Here is a 21,763-nt window from a genome sequence, read left to right as displayed (position 1 = left end):
AAATTTAGTAGAGCTTAATTGAGCAAAGAATGATTTGTGAATCGGGCAGCCCCTGAAACAGAATAGAGAGGCTCCAGAGCTGCTGTGTGGTGAAAGAAGAGTATGGATAGAAAAAGGAAAGTGATGAAGAGAAAATGGAAGTGAGGTATAGAAACAGCTGGATTGATTACAGCTTGAAGTTTGCCTTATCTGAGCATAGTTTGAACAGTTGGCTGCCCTTGATTGGCCGAAACTTAGTGATTGGCACAAGAGTAGATTACAGTCTGTTTACACATCCAGTTAGGTTACAGTTCACTGTGTATGAAGAAACCTTTAGGTTATAGTTCACAATATATGGAGAAACCTTTAGACTGAACTTAAGCTGTGTAAAGAGACAGCTTTAGGCTAAACAATTTAACAGACTTTTCAGTTGCCTTTGGATTGGTGAGGCAGGGGAAGAATCTAATAGCAGATATTTGCTTTGGAGGGTCCAAAGATCAATTTTGTTTTCTTGCTGTCTTCTCGTTTTTTCTTTTTCTTTTTTTTTTTTTTTGCCTAAGCTTTACTTGCCTCTCCAGTCCTTTTCTCTATCTTTACTTTTTGATTGACTATAATATGGAATTGAATTTTTAAAAAAATCTGTAAAATTTATTTTTAAAAGTTTATTTCTTGGTCTTGCATTTAAAAGGCTGTGAATTGAACCTTTCTTCTTTCTTTTTTTTTTTGAGACGGAGTCTCGCTTGTTGCCCAGGCTGGAGTGCAGTGGCATGATCTCAGCTCACTGCAAGCTCCACCTCCTGGGTTCACGCTGTTCTCCTGCCTCAGCCTCCCGAGCAGCTGGGACTACAGGTGCCCGCCACCACGCCCGGCTAATTTTTTTTGTATTTTAATAGAGACGGAGTTTCACCGTGTTAGCCAGGATGGTCTCAATCTCCTGACCTCATGATCCACCCATCTCAGCCTCCCAAAGTGCTGGGATTACAGGCGTGAGCCACCACGCCCGGCTTCTTCTTTCTTTAACTAAAAAGAAACTGTAATTAAGTGGCTTTTTGCTTAAATATGTTCTCAACTGATTTTTCTCCTTGTAGGTACCTTAAAGGAAAAAGAAATGTACTTTCAGTACTCTCATTACATATTCAGGCAATCCCAATTTGTATGGACAACTCAATTGAAGTAACAAGTGACTCTGACAATTTAGAGAAATGAATTAGTAAAGTTTAGTAGCATTAAGCACAGGAGGATTTGCTTAAGAGAAAAAGCAGGCAAACTTTATAAACACAAGTTGGAGAACTATCAAGTTCGTACATGTCTGACAGAGATGAAGAATACAGAATAAACCACTGGCCAAATATAAGTTAGATATTTAACACTAACACATAAAATTATCAAAGAGGATGGATGTTGTGGGTTTATATGGAAGAAATCTGTCTGTGAGTCACTGGTTAGTGATTTGCTTTAATGCGACCCCCAGAGCAAATGCCAGAGAAAAGGCAAGTAGGCAAGGCAAAAAAAACTTTATTTACAAACCAATGTGAGGGAGGGGCGAGGTTCACCGGTCTCCGGTGGTGGAGGCCGACGAAGTTGCTCCGGCGTTCTCGGGCGAGGTTCCTGGGTCCCGCGCACGGGGAGGGGCCGAGGAAGTTCGCTTCAGTGTTCTCGGACGAGGTTCCTGGGTCCCGCGCACGAGGAGGAGGGGCCGAGGAAGTTCACACCGCGCGCCCGCTGCGAGCGGCTTTTATGTCCTGGGCCCGGGACATAAAAGCAGTGGGCAGGACATAGGCCCGTCGGGGGTGGGCCGGTAGGCGTGGCTAGGCGGGTTCCGGTTCTTCTCTGTCGGAGGTCGGGTTGCGCCTGCGCAGTCGACCGGTGTCTTTCCCGGGTGCGGGAAAGTTGACAGTGAAGAACCCGGAACTGCGCCATCTTGCCTCCGTTCGTCCAAACAGGAAATCAGAACCTACTTTCCTATAGATGTTAAATGGTGGGAGTCATTGTTCAGCCTGAGAGGTCCCTCCAGGGCAAGGAAACTTGTCTAATTTATCTTCCATCTCACCCTGTTGCCTTGCATGGAGTCAGGTCTTAATAGATACATTTCCGTAGTTCTTGGCTTATAATTTCTAATTAACATATAAGATACCCCAAATTCAAGCCTTTGTTCTGTTTTCTTCTTAACCTACTGATGTCAGATATTTTTCTGTTTTGGAACATAATACTGTTGTGGAATATTGTGGAATCATAAGTTACTGATTAAGTTACTGATACCATAAGTACATTGGTAATATATAACCAAACCCAAAGGACCCTTTTTATTTCGTCTCAGTTTGATTTCTTCTGGCCTGTGACAATCAACTGTTTTCTCTCTCATGAAAATCTCTTTTTTTTTTTTTTTTTTGAGACGGAGTCTCGCTCTGTCACCCAGGCTGGAGTGCAGTGGCCGGATCTCAGCTCACTGCAAGCTCTGCCCTCCGGGTTCACGCCATTCTCCTGGCTCAGCCTCCCGGGTAGCTGGGACTACAGGCGCTGCCATCTCGCCCGGCTAGTTTTTTGTATTTTTTAGTAGAGACGGGCTTTCACCATGTTAGCCAGGATGGTCTCGATCTCCTGACCTCGTGATCCACCTGTCTCGGCCTCCCAAAGTGCTGGGATTACAGGCTTGAGCCACCGCGCCCGGCCTGGAAAATCTCTTTTCTTGAGGCTTCTTACTCTCCCTCTCAGTCTCCTTCTTGGAATCTTACCTCTCTCTGCATCTAAACGCTAGTGTTCTTTAGGGTATTATGCTCTCTATCTGCAAGCTTACACACCTATTGGCTAACATGGTAGGCAGAATATTTATTCCCCAAAGATTTCCATGCCCTAATTCCTGGAATGTGTGAATATGTTATATTACATAGCAAAAGGAACACTGGACTTATACTTATGGACCTCAAAGTATATATATATATTGGGTGGACCCAGTGTATAACATGGGCACTTAGAAGTGGAAGAGGAAGACAGAGCAGTCAGTCAGAGAGACGCAGGGGAAGAGGCAGGAGGTATTTGAGTATGAGAGAGATTCCACTTGCTGTTATTGGCTTTGAAGATGGAGAAAGAGGACCACAAACCAAGGAATGTGGGTGGCCTCTGGAGTAGGTGAATAACCCTCAGCTGACAGCCAACAAGGAAACACAAGTCTCAATCTTAAGTCTTCAAGGAACTGCATTCTGCTAACAACCTGAATGAGCAAAGAAATTGATTCTCTTTTAGACCCTCAGAAAGTAACTTAGGCCTGCCAACACCTTGATTTCAGCCTACAGAGATCTATGTTAGGCTTCTGATTTGGGAACTTTGAGATAAGAAATGTGTATTATTTTAAGCCACTAAGTCATGATAATTTGCCACAGCAACAATAACAAACTATTGCAGCTAATGACTCTCAAATTTAAATTACTATCTCAGATCTTTCTATGAACTATAGTCAGTTGCCTATTGGATAGCTTCTCTACAGTATCTGGCTGGGACCTCAAACTCGTTACATTGAGATGAAACTCTTTTCCCTAAAACCTGCTCATATTTTTTTCTTGATGTTGCTCCTAACCATTCAGACTCCTTAGCCAGAAATCTGGGGGTCAGTGTAAACTCCTTTTCTCATACGCTGTTTCTCTGCACATCCCTACCTTATATAATTGATACCGAATAGTTTTGATTTGGGGTTTATCACTGATTTAGGTCAAGCTCCCACCACTTCTCACTTGCATTTATCAGGTAATCTCCCAACACATCTTCCTGCCTCTGGTTAAAATTTCTTGGTAATTCATTCTTGTGTTCTATGAGAGTGACCTTTTCAGTCAGATTACGTTTCTCCTCTACTTCATGGCTTCCCATTGCCATTTCAGTAAAGTTCCAATTTCTAAGCATTGCGCTCAAGGCTCTTTATGATCTGATTCCGCTTTCCTTCCCAACTCTGTGTTCCGTAAAACATACCATGCTGTCCAGCTGTATTAAATGGCTTGCATTTTCTTTTTTTTTTTTTTTTTTGAGACGGAGTCTCGCTCTGTGGCCCGGGCTGGAGTGCAGTGGCCGGATCTCAGCTCACTGCAAGCTCCGCCTCCCGGGTTCACGCCATTCTCCTGCCTCAGCCTCCCGAGTAGCTGGGACTACAGGCGCCCGCCACCTCGCCCGGCTAGCTTTTTTTTGTATTTTTTAGTAGAGACGAGGTTTCACCATGTTAGCCAGGATGGTCTCGATCTCCTGACCTCGTGATCCGCCCGTCTCGGCCTCCCAAAGTGCTGGGATTACAGGCTTGAGCCACCGCGCCCAGCCTGCATTTTCTTAACATGTGCTATGTATGCCATCAGTACCTTGTACATGCTTTTTTATCTGACTGGAAGGCCCTCCTTTCTTTGTTTTCCTAACTCCTGCTTCTTCAGTCTTCAACTGAATTGTCACTTTAGTTAGGGGCTCAGTAAATGTTGGTTTAAAGAGTAAATGAGAAGAATGCCAAGGAATAAGGATTGTGAACCACTGAAGTGGATTTCTACACGAATTTCTGGAGTCTCTTTCCCTAAAGGACAATTTTAGATGGCAATGTTTCTGGAATAGTTTGAGGGTAGCCTTTTGTCGGTTTTATGTAAATGCTAAGAAGAGAGCATTTGAGTTTGGTATTTGGAGTAGGAGTAGACAGGAACTCACTAAAGAGTTACTTCAGAAGAGAAAGTCATTATGGATGATGGTCTCATGTGAGAAAGCTACCAGACCTACTCATGAAATCATCCACTGTTCTTACCTGCAAGAGGGATTACCCCTTTTAGTTTTGCTTCCTATTTTTTAAAAGCTAAGATTTCCTGTTCCAGAAAGAGTGAGCTTACATTAAAAAGCATTAAGTATCTTTTGTTTTCTTTTAAATTTGACTTATGTTCTAATGATAGTTACTTCCTGGGGGTTTCCAACCTTGGGAAAAAAGTTAATAACTTTTTTTAGATTTATTATGAGAACTATACAGTTTAATCAATATAAAATGTACAGTGCCTTGTGTGTAATTAGTTAATAAAGGCTTGCTCTAAATTGTTATAAATTATCATTATTGCTAAGCATTTAAAAATGATCCACCATTTTGCAGAGACTTAAACATCACCTATATCCAGAGTCCCTGCTATGGCATGTTAGGTCACATGTTTGAAAATGAATGGAAATGGCAATTAAGGAGAAGCAAGGAACAAGTTTTTGTTTCCATTTAGTTGAAGGAAGCTTATCAAGGGAGAATCTTTGCAGCTCTTAAGGACAGAAGATAAATAAATTGGTAGCCTTAGTGGAGACAAAGTAGAGAGACAAATTCCCAAAGATGAGGAGGTAGATAATGAAGGAAATGAAAGGTAAGAGGTTTACTTTTGAGGAAAAGAAGGATGGATAGTGGAGACAGAAAAAAGTAAGATAGGCTGGCATGGTGGCTCATGCCTGTAATCCCAGCACTTTGAGAGGCTGAGGCAGGCGGATCACTTGTCAGGAGCTCAAGATCAACTGGCCAATATGGCAAAACTCCGTCTCTACTAAAAGTGCAAAAATTAGCTGGGCTACTTGGGAGGCTGAGGCACCAGAATTGCTTGAACCTAGGAGGCAGAGGTTGCAGTGAACTGAGATCATGCCACTGCACTCCAGCCTGGATAACAGAGCAAAATTCTGTCGAAGAAAAAAAAAAAGAAAAAAAGAAAAAGGGAAGAAAAGAAAGAAAAATAAAAATAATAAGATACATAATTGTGAGCTATCACAAGAATGCCATTAAAACTGTGTTAGTTGGGGGAACCGCGAGCTCCTCGTGGCTGGGTGGGGACCGTCCTCGCAGTGGTGGCCTCCACCCTGGCCTCCCGCTTAGCCGAGGCTTCTGGAAGGGTCGCAGAGTGTCTGTTGATGCAAGAAGCCAGGCCCTGACTGGCAGGATGGATTCGCCCAGCCGCTCTGCAGAGCATCTGTAGGTTGGAAGTGGGGGTTGTGTTGGACTATGCTTTTTGTCTAATGATGTTAGACACATTTGGCCCAGGAATTGCTAACAAACATACAGTGCAGTGGCGGCTTAAGAAGTTTTGCAAAGAAGAAGAGAGCTTTGAAGATGAGGAACGTGATGGCGGGCTGTGGGAAGTTGACAATAACCAATTGAGAGTAATCATCGAACTACATGCAAAATTACAGACGAACTCGGCATTTACTGTTCTACAGTCATTAGGGTCATTCCGCATTTGAAGCAAATTGGAAAGGTAAAAAAGTTTGATAAGTGGGTGCCTCATGAGCTGAGTGAAAATCAAAACTATCGTTTTGAAGTGTAGTCTTGTATCCTATGCAACAACAGCAAACCATTTCTCAATCGGATTTTGACAAGCAATGAAAAGTGGATTTTATATGACAACCAGCTCGGTGGTTGGACCAAGAAGCAGCTCCAAAGCACTTCCCAAAGCCAGACTTGCATCAGAAAAGGTCATGTTCACTGTTTGGTGGTCTGCTGCCGGTCTGATCCACTACAGTTTTCTGAATCCTGGTGAAACCACTACATCTGAGAAGTATGCTCAGCAGGTTGATAAGATGCACCGAAAACTGCAAGGCCTGTGACTGGCATTGGTCAACAGAAAGGGCCCAGTTCTCCATGACAACCCCTGACTGCATGTCGCACAACCAACGCTTCAAAAGTTAAAGGAATTGGGCTGTGAAGTTTTGCCTCATCCACCATATTCACCTGACCTCTTGGCAACTGACTACCACTTCTAACATCTTGACAACTCTTTGCAGGGAAAACGCTTCAGCAGGATACAGAAAATGCTTTCCAAGAGTTCGTTGAATCCTGAAGCACGGATTTTTATGTATGCTACAGGAATAAATAAACTTATTTCTCATTGACAAAAATGTGTTGATTGTAGTAGTTCCTGTTTTGATTAATAAAATATATTTGAGGCCGTGTGCAGTGGCTCACACCTGTAATCCCAGCACTTTGGGAGGCCGAGGCGGACGGATGACGAGGTCAGGAGATCGAGACCATCCTGGCTAACACGGTGAAACCCCGTCTCTACTAAAAATACAAAAAATTAGCTGGGCGTGGTGGTGGGCGCCTGTAGACCCAGCTACTCGGGAGGCTGAGGCAGGAGAATGGTGTGAACCTGGGAAGCGGAGCTTGCAGTGAGCTGAGATGGCGCCACTGCACTCCAGCCTGGGCAACAGAGCCAGACTCAATCTAAAAAAAAAAAAAAAAATTAAGTTTGAGTCTCATTACAATGATTTAAAATTCACAGTCCGGAAATTGACTTTTGCACCAACCTAATATTTCTTTATTTTTTATTTTTTATTTTTTTTTATTTTTATTATTATACTTTAAGTTCTAGGGTACATGTGCATAACGTTTATATCATTTATAACTCCCCAATGCAATCCCTCCCCCCTCCCCCCTCCCCATGATAGGCCCCAGTGTGCGATGTTCCCCTTCCCGAGTCCAAGTGATCTCATTGTTCAGTTCCCACCTATGAGTGAGAACATGCGGTGTTGGTTTTCTCTTCTTGTGATAGTTTGCTAAGAATGATGGTTTCCAGCTGCATCCATGTCCCTACAAAGGACGCAAACTCATCCTTTTTTATGGCTGCATAGTATTCCATGGTGTATATGTGCCACATTTTCTTAATCCAGTCTGTCACAGATGGACATTTGGGTTGATTCCAAGTCTTTGCTATTGTGAATAGCGCCGCAATAAACATACGTGTGCATGTGTTTGTAGTAGAGTAATTTATAATCCTTTGGGTATATACCCAGTAGTGGGATGGCTGGGTCATATGGTACATCTAGTTCTAGATCCTTGAGGAACTGCCATACTGTTTTCCATAATGGTTGAACTAGTTTACAATCCCACCAACAGTGTAAAAGTGTTCCTATTTCTCCACATCCTCTCAACACCTGTTGTTTCCTGACTTCTTAATGATTGCCATTCTAAGTGGTGTGAGATGGTATCTCATTGTGGTTTTGATTTGCATTTCTCTGATGGCGAGGGATGATGAGCATTTTTTCATGTGTCTGTTGGCTGTATGGATGTCTTCTTTTGAGAAATGTCTGTTCATATCCTTTCCCCACTTTTCGATGGGGTTGTTTGTTTTTTTCTTGTATATTGTTTGAGTTCTTTGTAGATTCTGGATATTAGCCCTTTGTCAGATGAGTATGTTGCAAAAATTTTCTCCCATTCTGTAGGTTGCCTGTTCACTCTGATGGTAGTTTCTTTTGCTGTGCAGAAGCTCTTTAGTTTAATGAGATCCCATTTGTCAATTTGCTTTTGCTGCCGTTGCTTTTGGTGTTTTAGACATGAAGTCCTTGCCCATGCCTATGTCCTGAATGGTACTACCTAGATTTTCTTCTAGGGTTTTTATGGTATTAGGTCTAACATTTAAGTCTCTAATCCATCTTGATTAATTTTCGTATAAGGGGTAAGGAAAGGATCCAGTTTCAGCTTTCTACTTATGGCTAGCCAATTTTCCCAGCACCATTTATTAAATAGGGAATCCTTTCCCCATTTCTTGTTTCTCTCAGGTTTGTCAAAGATCAGATGGCTGTAGATGTGGTATTATTTCTGAGGACTCTGTTGTGTTCCATTGGTCTATATCTGTGTTGTGGTACCAGTACCATGCTGTTTTGGTTACTGTAGCCTTGTAGTATAGTTTGAAGTCAGGTAGCGTGACGCCTCCAGCTTTGTCCTTTTGACTTAGGATTGTCTTGGCAATGCGGGCTCTTTTTTGGTTCCATATGAACTTTAAAGCAGTTTTTTCCAATTCTGTGAAGAAAGTCATTGGTAGCTTGATGGGGATGGCATTATAGATTCCTATAAATAACCTTGGGCAGTATGGCCATTTTCACGATATTGATTCTTCCTATCCATGAGCATGGTATGTTCTTCCATTTGTTTGTGTCCTCTTTGATTTCACTGAGCAGTGGTTTGTAGTTCTCCTTGAAGAGGTCCTTACATCCCTTGTAAGCTGGATTCCCAGGTATTTTATTCTCTTTGAAGCAATTGTGAATGGAAGTTCATTCCTGATTTGGCTCTCTGCTTGTCTGTTACTGGTGTATAAGAATGCTTGTGATTTTTGCACATTATTTTGTATCCTGAGACTTTGCTGAAGTTGCTTATCAGCTTAAGGAGATTTTGGGCTGAGACGATGGGGTTTTCTAAATATACCATCATGTCATCTGCAAACAGGGACATTTGACTTCTTCTTTCCTAACTGGATACCCTTGATTTCTTTCTCTTGCCTGATTGCCCTAGCCAGAACTTCCAACACTATGTTGAATAGGAGTGGTGAGAGAGGGCATCCCTGTCTTGTGCCAGTTTTCAAAGGGAATTTTTCCAGTTTTTGCCCATTCACTATGATATTAGCTGTGGGTTTGTCATAAATAGCTCTTATTATTTTGAGGTACGTTCCATCAATACCGAATTTATTGAGCGTTTTTAGCATAAAGGGCTGTTGAATTTTGTCAAAAGCCTTTTCTGCATCTATTGAGATAATCATGTGGTTCTTGTCTTTGGTTCTGTTTATATGCTGGATTACGTTTATTGATTTGCGAATGTTGAACCAGCCTTGCATCCCAGGGATGAAGCCCACTTGATCATGGTGGATAAGCTTTTTGATGTGCTGCTGAATCGGTTTGCCAGTATTTTATTGAGAATTTTTGCATCGATGTTCATCAGGGATATTGGTCTAAAATTCTCTTTTTTGTTGTGTCTCTGCCGGGCTTTGGTATCAGGATGATGTTGGCCTCATAAAATGAGTTAGGGAGGATTCCCTCCTTTTCTGTTGATTGGAATAGTTTCAGAAGGAATGGTACCAGCTCCTCCTTGTACCTCTGGTAGAATTCAGCTGTGAATCCATCTGGTCCTGGACTTTTTTTGGTGGTAGGCTATTAATTGTTGCCTCAATTTCAGAGCCTGCTATTGGTCTATTCAGGGATTCAACTTCTTCCTGGTTTAGTCTTGGAAGAGTGTAAGTGTCCAGGAAATTATCCATTTCTTCTAGATTTTCTAGTTGACTTGCATAAAGGCATTTATAGTATTCTCTGATGGTTGTTTGTATTTCTGTGGATCGGTGGTGATATCCCCTTTATCATTTTTTATTGCGTCTATTTGATTCCTCTCTCTTTTCTTCTTTATTAGTCTAGCTAGTGGTCTGTCAATTTTGTTGATCTTTTCAAAAAACCAACTCCTGGATTCATTGATTTTTGGAGGGTTTTTGTGTCTCTATCTCCTTCAGTTCTGCTCTGATCTTAGTTATTTCTTGCCTCTGCTAGCTTTTGAATGTGTTTGCTCTTGCCTCTCTAGTTCTTTTAATTGTGATGGTAGAGTGTCAATTTTAGATCTTTCCTGCTTTCTCTTGTGGGCATTTAGTGCTATAAATTTCCCTCTACACACTGCTTTAAATGTGTCCCAGAGATTCTGGTATGTTGTATCTTTGTTCTCATTGGTTTCAAAGAACATCTTTATTTCTGCTTTCATTTCGTTATGTACCCAGTAGTCATTCAGGAGCAGGTTGTTCAGTTTCCATGTAGTTGAGCGGTTTTGATTGAGTTTCTTAGTCCTGAGTTCTAGTTTGATTGCACTGTGGTCTGAGAGACAGTTTGTTATAATTTCTGTTCTTGTGCATTTGCTGAGGAGTGCTTTACTTCCAATTATGTGGTCAATTTTGGAATAAGTGCGATGTGGTGCTGAGAAGAATGTATATTCTGTTGATTTGGGGTGGAGAGTTCTACAGATGTCTATTAGGTCCGCTTGGTGCAGAGATGAGTTCAATTCCTGGATATCCTTGTTAACTTTCTGTCTCGTTGATCTGTCTAATGTTGACAGTGGAGTGTTGAAGTCTCCCATTATTATTGTATGGGAGTCTAAGTCTCTTTGTAGGTCTCTAAGGACTTGCTTTATGAATCTGGGTGCTCCTGTATTGGGTGCATATATATTTAGGAGAGTTAGCTCTTCCTGTTGAATTGATCCCTTTACCATTATGTAATGGCCTTCTTTGTCTCTTTTGATCTTTGATGGTTTAAAGTCTGTTTTATCAGAGACTAGGATTGCAACCCCTGCTTTTTTTTGTTCTCCATTTGCTTGGTAGATCTTCCTCCATCCCTTTATTTTGAGCCTATGTATGTCTCTGCATGTGAGATGGGTCTCCTGAATACAGCAGACTGATGGGTCTTGACTCTTTATCCAGTTTGCCAGTCTGTGTCTTTTAATTGGGGCATTTAGTCCATTTACATTTAAGGTTAATATTGTTATGTGTGAACTTGATCCTGTCATTATGATATGAACTGGTTATTTTGCTCGTTAGTTGATGTAGTTTCTTCGTAGCCTCGATGGTCTTTACATTTTGGCATGTTTTTGCAATGGCTGGTACCGGTTGTTCCTTTCCATGTTTAGGGCTTCCTTCAGGGTCTCTTGTAAGGCAGGCCTGGTGGTGACAAAATCTCTAAGCATTTGCTTATCTGTAAAGGATTTTATTTCTCCTTCACTGATGAAACTTAGTTTGGCTGGATATGAAATTTTCTGGGTTGAAAATTCTTTTCTTTAAGAACGTTGAATATTGGCCCCCACTCTCTTCTGGCTTGTAGAGTTTCTGCCGAGAGATCTGCTGTTAGTCTGATGGGCTTCCCTTTGTGGGTAACCCGACCTTTCTCTCTGGCTGCCCTTAAGATTTTTTCCTTCATTTCAACTTTGGTGAATCTGGCAATTATGTGTCTTGGAGTTGCTCTTCTGGAGGAGTATCTTTGTGGCGTTCTCTGTATTTCCTGAATTTGAATGTTGGCCTGCCCTACTAGGTTGGGGAAGTTCTCCTGGATGATATCCTGAAGAGTGTTTTCCAACTTGGTTCCATTTTCCCCCTCACTTTCAGGCACCCCAATCAGACATAGATTTGGTCTTTTTACATAATCCCATACTTCTTGCAGGCTTTGTTCACTTCTTTTTCTTCTTTTTTCTTTTGGTTTCTCTTCTTGCTTCATTTCATTCATTTAATCCTCAATCGCTGATACTCTTTCTTCCAGTTGATCGTGTCGGTTACTGAAGCTTGTGCATTTGTCACGTATTTCTCGTGTCATGGTTTTCATCTCTGTCATTTCGTTTATGATCTTCTCTGCATTAATTAGTCTAGCTGTCAATTCTTCCACTCTTTTTTCAAGATTCTTAGTTTCTTTGTGCTGGGTACATAATTCCTCCTTTAGCTCTGAGAGGTTTGATGGACTGAAGCCTTCTTCTCTCATCTCGTCAAAGTCATTCTCTGACCAGCTTTGATCCGTTGCTGGCGATGGGCTACGCTCCTTTGCAGGGGGAGATGCGCTCTTATTTTTTGAATTTCCAGCTTTTCTGCCCTGCTTTTTCCCCATCTTTGTGGTTTTATCTGTCTCTGGTCTTTGATGATGGTGACGTACTGATGGGGTTTTGGTATAGGTGTCCTTCCTGTTTGATAGTTTTCCGTCTGACAGTCAGAAGGACTGTCTGTTGGTCTGTTGGAGATTGCTTGAGGTCCACTCCAGACCCTGTTTGCCTGGGTATCAGCAGCAGAGGTTGCGAAGATAGAATATTGCTGAACAGCGAGTGTACCTGTCTGATTCTTCCTTTGGAAGTTTCCTCTCAGGGGTGACTCCACCCTGTGAGGTGTGGGGTGTCAGACTGCCCCTAGTGGGGGATGTCTCCCAGTTAGGCTACTCAGGGGTCAGGGACCCACCTGAGCAGGCAGTCTGTCCGTTCTCAGATCTCAAGCTCCAGTTAGGAGATCCACGGCTCTCCCCAAAGCTGTCAGACAGAGTCGTTCGCCTCTGCACCGGCCCCCGCTGCTTCCCTATTGGACTGCAGCTGTGCGCTGTCCGCAGAGGTAGAGTCTACAGAGACAGGCAGGCTTCCTTGAGCTGCTGTGAGCTCCACCCAGTTCGAGCTTCCCAGCGGCTTTGTTTACCTACTTAAGCCTCAGCAATGGCGGGCGCCCCTCCCCCAGCCTTGCTGCTGCCTTGCGGATCGATCGTGGCAGACTGCTGTGTTAGCAGTGAGGGAGGCTCCGTGGGCGTGGGACCCTCCCGGCCAGGTGTGGGATATATTCTCCTGGTGTGCCTGTTTCCTTAAAGCGCAGTATTGGGGTGGGAGTTACCCGCTTTTCCAGGTGTTGTGTGTCTCAGTTCCCCTGGCTAGGAAAACGGATTTCCTTCCCCCTTGCGCTTCCAGGTGAGGCGATGCCTCGCCCTGCTTCAGCTCACGCTGGTCAGGCTGCAGCAGCTGACCAGCACCGATTGTCCGGCACTCCCTAGAGAGATGACCCCAGTACCTCAGTTGAAAATGCAGAAATCACCGGTCTTCTGTGTCGCTCGCGCTGGGAGTTGGAGACTGGAGCTGTTCCTATTCGGCCATCTTGCTCCGCCCCCCTCCCAACCTAATATTTCTATGGTAAATCTTTGCAAATATGGAAACAATGCATTTGGCCCAGTGCTTTGTGGTTGTGTACTCTTTTTCTTTTATTTTTTAAATAGATGACATTGGCCAGGCATGCTGGCTCACGCCTGTGATCCCAGCACTTCGGGAGGATGAGGTGGGTGGATCACCTGAGGTCAGGAGTTCGAGACCAGCCTGGCCAACATGGCAAAACCCTGTCTCTACTGAAAATACAAAAAAATTAGCTAGGCATGGTGGCGGGCGTCTGTAATGCCGGCTACTTCGGGAGGCTGCGACACGAGAATCATTTGAACCCGGGAGGCGGAGGTTGCAGTGAGCCAAGATCGTGCCATTGCATTCCAGCCTGGGCGACGAGTGAAACTCTGTCTCAAAAAAAAAAAAAAAAAAAAAATCAGTTGAGGTCTCGCTGTGTTGACCAGGCTGGTCTCGAACTCCTGGCCTCTGGTGATCCTCCCACCTTGGCCTCCCAAAGTGTTAAGATTGCAGGCATTAACCACTCCACCCTGCCTGGTTGTGTACTTTTTCAAAAATTAAGTTTTTAATGTTAAATGCTGCTTCTAGATATATTGTAAAAATTCACCTATCAATGAGTTTTTTTATTAAAAACATTGCAATTGTACTAGACTTTAAAACAAATACTAAGTAGTAATTTAGGCTTCGATGTTGGTTTATAGTTTTCTCATTTCTTTCATTTAATAGCTCTGTAAATGAAGCAGTTACTTCCATTTTCCTGAGGTGTAGGAACTGTGGCCCAGATAAGTTAAGCGACCTGCACAATGTTATAGGTCCAATAAGTGAGACTGAAGCTCTGATCTAGTCCCTTTGACATTAAAGTTTGTGCAGTAAACCAGCTATGTCAATTTGCCACATTTGTAATAGCGTTCAATAAATTTTCACTTAAAGGTTTAATATTAAAATAGTAGCAAGAATTCATAAACTTAATTGGCTTTAACTGCTTTTCTTCCCCTGAAAACAGATGCATATGTACACATGCACACAGATTGCTTACAATATCAGCACATAGTAGGCCTTTGCATGTCGAAGTCCACGCTGTAGTGCCTTTTTTTTTTTTTGGCTTGGTGTTTTGACTGCAAGTCTTTTTGGATAGAACTTTATAGTTAGAAAGTAGCTTCCTAACACTTGGATGGGTTTTATAGGCACAAAAAACAAGTCTTATACTAGCTGTAGTTTATTTTTTGAGTTCTTATTAATGAGGAGCATCCACTTTTGCATTGACAGAGGTTTCAAGATTGCCTTATCAGCCTTTAAAGGATTCTTGACTAGGTGTGCACATTAGAACTGCCAGGTCCCCAGTGGTGGTTCTGAAGCAGTAAGCTTTGAATGGGCTCTGGCATCAGCACTTTTACTGAGCTTCACAGATAATTCTGATGCATACTCCAGGCCTGAACCAGTGATCGATTTGAAACATGCGTAACAAAGCAAAAAAAGTTTTGTTTCACCTTTTGAAATACAGTTAGCTCTTTTACCATGTTGGAGATTATTCATTCAGAGAGACAGGTCCTTGCTCTGGAGTGGCCCTTGTGTGTGTGCATTAGCTCAGCACCTGCCGCACTGCAAGCCCCAGTAGGATGTGCCTTGTCCTTCCCTGTTTCAGCCCTTAACACAATTAACACAATACCTGGTACAGAGTATGTAGTGGGCATCTGTTGAATGAATGCTTTTCCCAGTAGCAGTGTATTCATACAATATTAATGTAATCATCCCCTGGTTTACAGATAAAACTGAAAGCACTAAGTGCCCAGTGAGTGAGACCCAGGTGTTCTTCCTCCACCCCTAGTGGTCCCCTGGGCAGGTCTTTTTTTGTAACACCCACCAGTCTGTTCTGTAGTCAATCATTGATTGACTTGTCTGTGAACTTGAGAGGAGGAACTGTTTCACAGTTTCATTAGCACAGAGTAAACATGTTTGCCATGCAAGGTTATTTTACATCTGCATTTAAGTGATAAATGTTGAGTCAGTGAAAAGTTTTGATTAAACAATAGTTGTAGATGTGCTAGGTTTTTCAAATTACTAATATCAAGTGGAGATTATTTTTACTTGTAAGGGTATTGCTTTTGCGATAGCATAAATAATGGTTTTCCTTTTTCGTAATGTAAATTAATTACTGGCAACTTTTGTATTCCTACAGACTGGGGAAGCTTAATTGCCTTTATAAGTACTTATGTACAACTTTGTATCAAATTTTCTGTAATAGTTTATGCTTTATTACTATATATGTACTAAGATTTTATCTGACTTCCGTTTATATCGTTTGTACAATTACATGGTTGTAAAATAAACTTTTAAACCTCAAAAGAACTGTTAGTTATGACAGTGCTAGCTGCTATAACACAAAAATGCTGAAATATCAGTGGCTTAACACAAAAGTATTTTCTGCTCATGTTACAGCCTGGTAGAAAAGTTCCTGGTTAGGCAGCTCTCTTCCTTATGAATAACTGAACTCTTAATTACAACATTAGTCATACCCAGGGACAATTTTGCTTTATTCTTCATGTTATGTAAAATGCTCACCTACTTAATAGTGCCCCTTCCTGCATTTAAAAAGGAAATGTACAGGGCTAAAAGTAAAACGTTTTCTTTCTTTTTTTCCCCTCCTACTGAGGAAGGAATAACTTCCACAAGTCCTTTCCAATCAGTAAATTAGGTCCTGTGTACCTGTGTTTTGTGTCCTCAATTCAGAAGGTCCTGTTTTGGTCATCTGGACATCTTACAGCTGATAAATGGATAGCAGTGGATCATTTTTCATCACATTTAAACTCTTCTTCTTAAATCTATGTTAATCAACATAGATTTTTATATGGAGAAAAATGCAGATTAAAATATTTCAGGAGAGGCAGTCTTGAATGGAAGGAGACAATGGGCGAGAGGAATATGGAGAATAAATGAAAGAAGGAATACTGGGCTGGATCTGGCTTGACACTGCTAGAGTCTCTCTAGGCCTGGCATCATGGGAATTTGGTAGATTTACTCTTTGAAGACTGTTCAGTCCTGCTCACTGCCAGGACTTTAATGAGGCTTAACTATAATCCCTTTCTAACCACCATCCTACCTATGTCATGTTACAGTACGGATAGAGGCACAGTTAATAGAGCCAAATGGTTTCCTAGAAATTTCCCACAGCAAAGATAGTGGTTGCAGATGTCAATTCTGCCTTTAACCTTGTAATTTCAGTCATTGCTATTATCATAGATAATTTATGCTATCATAATAATTTATGCTATTACTATAGATAAAAAGTAAAGGTATATGAAGACATATATGGCATGGACCCTTTACCTCTCTGACCTTATTTTCTATACTTAACCCACTCAGCCCCAGTCACCTCTGAGCCATCCTGGTTTTCCTCAGGCGTAATAGGCAGGCTCTGTATTCTAGCTCAGTGTTGTCCAAAATAAATAAAATGTGAGCCACATATGTAGTTTTAAGTTTTCTAGTAGCTCCATATCAAAAGACAAAAAGAAAGAAGTGAAAATAATTTTAATAACTTATTTAACAAAATATATATTAATGGGATGTTTCACCATTTTAAAAATACTATATGTTTGAAATTCTGTGAATATTTCACACAGGCGGTAGCATTTCTCATTTGGATATGAAATTTCCATTAGAAATACTTGATCTGTATATACACTTTATAAAATTTATAGTTGAAATATAGATTTACATGCCTGAGTTGTTTCAAATATACTTAAAATTTTTCCTATAAATCAATTATCAGTTTTTAAATTTAAATTAAATGCAATTAAAAATTCATTTTTATAAACCAAATCACATTTCAAATGCACAGTAACTACATGTGGTGGCTAGTGGCCATTGAACAATACACTTCCAGCTATTCTCTCTGTAAGGAATACTTTCCTACAGCTAATCCCTTATTTAAGTCCCTTACCTTCTTCAGGTTTTTGCTAAAATTCACTCTCTCAGTGAGGCCTACCTTGATCACTCTATTTAACACTATAGTGTGCCCCAACTCCCCACACTTCACACTTCTTCATTCTTACTTTATCTCTTTCACTGCATAATTACTAATTTATTATTTTCTTTTTTTTTTTTTTTTTGAGACGGAGTCTCGCTCTGTCACCCAGGCTGGAGTGCAGTGGCGCGATCTCGGCTCACTGCAAGCTCCGCCTCCCGGGTTTACGCCATTCTCCTGCCTCAGCCTCCCGAGTAGCTGGGACTACAGGCGCCCGCCATCTCGCCTGGCTAATTTTTTGTATTTTTTTAGTAGAGACGGGGTTTCACCGTGTTAGCCAGGATGGTCTCGATCTCCTGACCTCGTGATCCACCCGTCTCGGCCTCCCAAAGTGCTGGGATTACAGGCTTGAGCCACCGCGCCCGGCCTAATTTATTATTTTCATTGTTTATTGCCTTCCTCCTTTTTCTCTACTACTTGATGGACGTAAGCTTCCTGGAGGCAGGGATTTTTATTTTGTTCACTGATAACATCCCAACACCTAGGATAGTGCTTGGCCTATAGTAGGTGCTCAATAAACATTTGTAGATAAAACGTAATGAATGAATGAGTCATTGTAAAAACTTGTTACAATTAGAAATAAGTATATACTAGATTCAAGATATAATTCAGAAAGAGTTCAAAGCATTGCTGAGCAAATCTCTCTTAACTAGATCTTGAATATATTCTCTGTACCTTATACCATTTTAAGCTGGAAGTAATGGAGAGAGAAATGAGGAGTTTAAAATGAGATTAAAAGAAGCTTAAATCTCTAGTTAGGAAGACAAGATTCACAAAAAGAAAATATGAAAAAATCCTGAATTTTGTTGAAAAAATTAGGAAATGGACTTACAATAAGGTCTCTCTGGTTGTGCCATATATATTCCTTTGATGAGAATTTCCCAATAGATATTTAAGTAGTAATATATATATGTGTGTGTGTGTATATATATATAAAGTAGTTATATATTTATATGTATTTGACAGAGACAGAGAACATAAAAACAAGAAAGTTAAAAGTATTATAAAGCCTGCACTTGAGAATTAGTTTAAAACAATGATAGTGAAAAATAGAATAATTTTGGCATTAAACATTGAATTTATACAAATCTTTTAGAGATTCATGTATTATACAAAGTTCTGAGGAAAAAATATTTTGAACCTAGAATTATATACTATCCCAACTGTTCATCAGATTCACATTTCAAAAATGAAAGCACTCAAAATGTTTATCTTCCATGCATCCTTTTTAAGGAAATACTTTCAGAATATTTTCCTACAAAACAAAGATAAATCAAAAAGCTATAGATACAGTAGCAGGAGACAAAAATTAAATTAAAAAAAAAAAACTGTAGAATACAAGAAATGGAAAAAGTACCCAGGGATTCAGTTGAAAGATTTTTTAATCTCCTAGTTTTTGGCCTGGAGAGCAGTTTGTCCAGGTTAGAACTGGTCTTCAAGAATAAGAACAAAATGGATTCCAAGCAATAGAATTGGAAATAGAAGCACATTAGGTGTATGATGGAGACAAATATTACTTTTCCCAACAACCACCACAATCACCACTACCATCACCACCAAAAAAGGCATTCAGAAACTAAAGGAAAAATAAAAAAAGTTAGTGATCTAAATATGAAAGAGACAAAAGTGGGGCATGATTTTAAGGGATTAGTGGAGTATGGGAAAGGAGTATTCATTTGATCTTGACATAAAAATGTTTTGTTTTGAGTATGAATAGTGATTATGACATTGAAACAGCGGAGATGGAAATAAAATCCTAACTTATGTCTTGTCTTTATACTAAAGAGTATATACACCTGATTGCAATAAACTTGCAGTAAACCATATTTTTTTATTTTTAATTTTAGAATAGACCTGTACTGAAAGCATGGCTACAGAACAAAAAGCAAATGTTATTACATTTTGACAACATAAAGATAAAAGAACTACTGATGGAAACTGGGAGGTGAAAGGCAGAAAGGAGATGAAGGGAAGGGTAACAGTGCTAACGTTCTCTTATTACAAAATGAGTACCAAAAAGAGAATATTGAAAGTGGATGCTATAAAATATACTAACAATATTATTTCAATTATCAGTGTTGGTAGAAAGATGGGAGTTGGAATATTGAGTAAATTGCTTTCTTTTGAGACAGGGTCTCGCTTTGTTGCCCAGGCTGGAGTGCAGTGGTGAGATCATGGCTCACGGCAACCTCCACCTCCCAGGTTCAAGCGATTCTCCTGCCTCAGCCTCCCGAGTAGCGGGGATTACAGGCACCTGCCACCATGCCTGGCTAACTTTTGTATTTTTAGTAGAAACGGGGTTTTACCATGTTGGCCAGGCTGGTCTCGAACTCCTGAGCTCAAGTGATCACCCACCTCGGCCTCCCAAAGTGCTGGGATTACAGGCGTGAGTAATGGTAGCCATAGTGGTGGTGAGTTCAATCAAAGAGGGAGTGTTTGCAAAGCAAAAATTGTGAGGCGCACCTCTTACCACCACAAAGTTCAAAAACAAACAATTACAAATATGGTAGGCTCACTGAGTGCTTTTGTACTGAATCATTTAATCTTGTGCATTTGTATTATTATTGTATGCTTTAGGAATTTTTATTTTGCAATAATTTGTATTCATCCATTCATTTCCAAACCTCTCTCCTAACATGCCCATCTGTGGGATGTGGGAGGAAACCAGAGTCCCTAGTGAAAACCCACACAGACATGGGGAGAATGTGCAAGCTCCACACAGACAGTGGCCCTGGCTGAGAATCAGGTTTTTTTCTCATTAATGTTGTAATGAAATGGCCTTATTCAAGGACCTCCTGAACCTCCCACACTCTGATATAACCCTCCAACACACACACACACAAACACACACACACACACACACTCTTGTTGAAATCATTGTCATAGAGACTCCTGTACTTGATGAGAATGTGTGTCTCTCACTGCAATAGGGGGAAAGAAAGTTGAGAATTAAAGCTTAGAGACTTAAAATCTACCAGTAGGATGTGTCCACAAATATAATAGTATATTACATTATAATATATACATATACTAGTATGTTGTATTATATAACATCAATGTATTAAATATAATAAAGCAATATAATCATTATATATTGAATGTTGTGGGGATAATATGCATTGTTTTGAAACTAATGTGGTATGTGTTTCATTCCCTTTATAAAGTCTGTCTATACTCCAGTAACCTTTAAGATTATCCTTAGTGGTCTAAAGGAAGGAAAAGGTTGATAATGCCAGAACAAGACAGGATTATCAATATAGGATAAAGGCAAAAGAAATAGCACATAGGAAGTGTGCCTAACAGGAACTGGGAGTAGAAGACCTGATTCTAGAATGGAGAAAAGGAGAAAAGAGAATTCAGACTCCTGTGGCTCCTCTGGACTGAAACCCTAGAAGGGGTTGATGTAGGGGTTTAGAAACACAGTAGTAATTTTCAGGGAATCCTTTAGCAGCAGAGATTTTTTTCGTTTCATACTTCTTGTGTTACAGGATCTTTGGGGTGTTGATTTTCTTCCCCTGTAAACCTCTGTTGCCAGTGGGTCCTTTGCCCGAGTTCTTGTCCTGCGTCCAGGAAGAATGAGATATGCAGACAAATGAAGGGTGAGGAAGAAGAAGAGGGTATTGATTTAGTGCTAGAACTGCTCAGAAGGACACCCACAATGGGTAGCTCCCCTCTGTGGGCAGGCAGGTTGTCCATCAAGTGTTCAGCTCTCAGCGGAGAGGAGGCCCTGGAGAGGGCAGCTCCTCTCTGCTCTCTGGTCATCCTGAGGTCTGCTCCTCTCTGCAGGCAGGTCGCTCAGCAGTCTCTGCAGATCTCTGAAGCTATCAGCAGAGAGGGTAGCTCCTCTCTGCTGCTGGTCATCCTGTTGTCTGCTCAGCTCTGGCTGAGCCCAGCCATTTATGGGCCTCAGAGGGGAGGAAGTGCATGCTGGTTGGTCCATGGGTGGTCATGGGCAGGCCTGGAAAAGGCAGCAGTATCCACTCCAGTCAGTGGAGCTGGCAGCCCGGCCCCCAGCCTTCAGGCCCTCCCTGAGCTGACAGAGAGACCTCACCGGAGACCCACCCCCTTCCACCTGTGACTCTGCCTCCCACTGTTCATGATGCCTGGGCTCAGCCTGACTTCACTCCAAGATTGGAGTGGGAGCCAACAGCAGGGAGAAGCCAAGCAGTGGGAGCAGGCACTTCTGAGCTTGTGAGGACAGGGGGGCCTTCCCAGGCCCCCAAGAGTGCAGGGATATCTGAGTCTGCTGCCATAGTTTGAGCAATTGCACCGCTGCCCAAAAGGGCAGGGCTCCTGCCTGCTCTGTGGAAGAGGCAGCCCTGGCCACACCTTCCTGCCACAGCTGGGATGATGGTAGGCCAACTGGAGTGGCTGCCACCATC

At 41.5% G+C, this 21,763-nt stretch overlaps 1 protein-coding gene across 4 annotated transcripts in view; it reads left to right on the top strand.

The window, feature by feature from the left end:
* Positions 1 to 21,763, top strand: part of ART3 (ADP-ribosyltransferase 3) — a 117,798-nt gene that overhangs the window by 41,635 nt on the left and 54,400 nt on the right. Inside the window, exon 2 of one of the 4 annotated variants that reach the window (XM_033214389.1) lies at positions 20,870 to 20,961. The exons of the other annotated variants lie outside the window; for them this stretch is intronic. The gene's annotated coding sequence lies outside the window, so the exon portion shown is untranslated. The remainder of the gene's footprint in view (positions 1 to 20,869; positions 20,962 to 21,763) is intronic. 4 annotated transcript variants of the gene reach the window in all.

Source organism: Trachypithecus francoisi, unplaced genomic scaffold, assembly GCF_009764315.1.
Source record: "Trachypithecus francoisi isolate TF-2019V2 unplaced genomic scaffold, Tfra_2.0 Lachesis_group1, whole genome shotgun sequence".
Taxonomy (NCBI): Eukaryota; Metazoa; Chordata; class Mammalia; order Primates; family Cercopithecidae; genus Trachypithecus; species Trachypithecus francoisi.
Note: the sequence above shows the minus strand (reverse complement) of the source record. Positions and strands in the feature narration are given on the sequence as shown.